This window comes from Phalaenopsis equestris, unplaced genomic scaffold (genome assembly GCF_001263595.1).
Source record: "Phalaenopsis equestris unplaced genomic scaffold, ASM126359v1 Scaffold000291, whole genome shotgun sequence".
Lineage (NCBI taxonomy): Eukaryota > Viridiplantae > Streptophyta > Magnoliopsida > Asparagales > Orchidaceae > Phalaenopsis > Phalaenopsis equestris.
In genome coordinates, this window is record NW_018164733.1 from 958,258 (window position 1) to 958,636 (window position 379).

A 379-nucleotide genomic window follows, 5' to 3' on the forward strand; every position below is an offset into this window, starting at 1 on the left:
TGGAGAGTATATATATCAAGTTCATAAAAAATGCAACCCCATATATATATATATGTTGATATATATATATATATCAACATGTGAACAACTGTACATAAAAAATGCCTACCGTCCAAGTTCATAAGAAGGCAAAAACCTTAGCGGAGACTTTTTTTTATTTGAACAAATAAAAAAAAAATCGTTTTATTAAATATTGGTATTAAAATTTAGTTAGAATACATCTTGAAATGATAAATTATTAATTTTGTTTATTAAAATGGATGAAATATATTAACCAAAACATTGCTATTTACAAATCAAACACTCTCTTTCATCCATTTTGCAAACTCTCACTCAGATACCAAGTCATCATAAAACTCAACCCCGTGTATATATATAT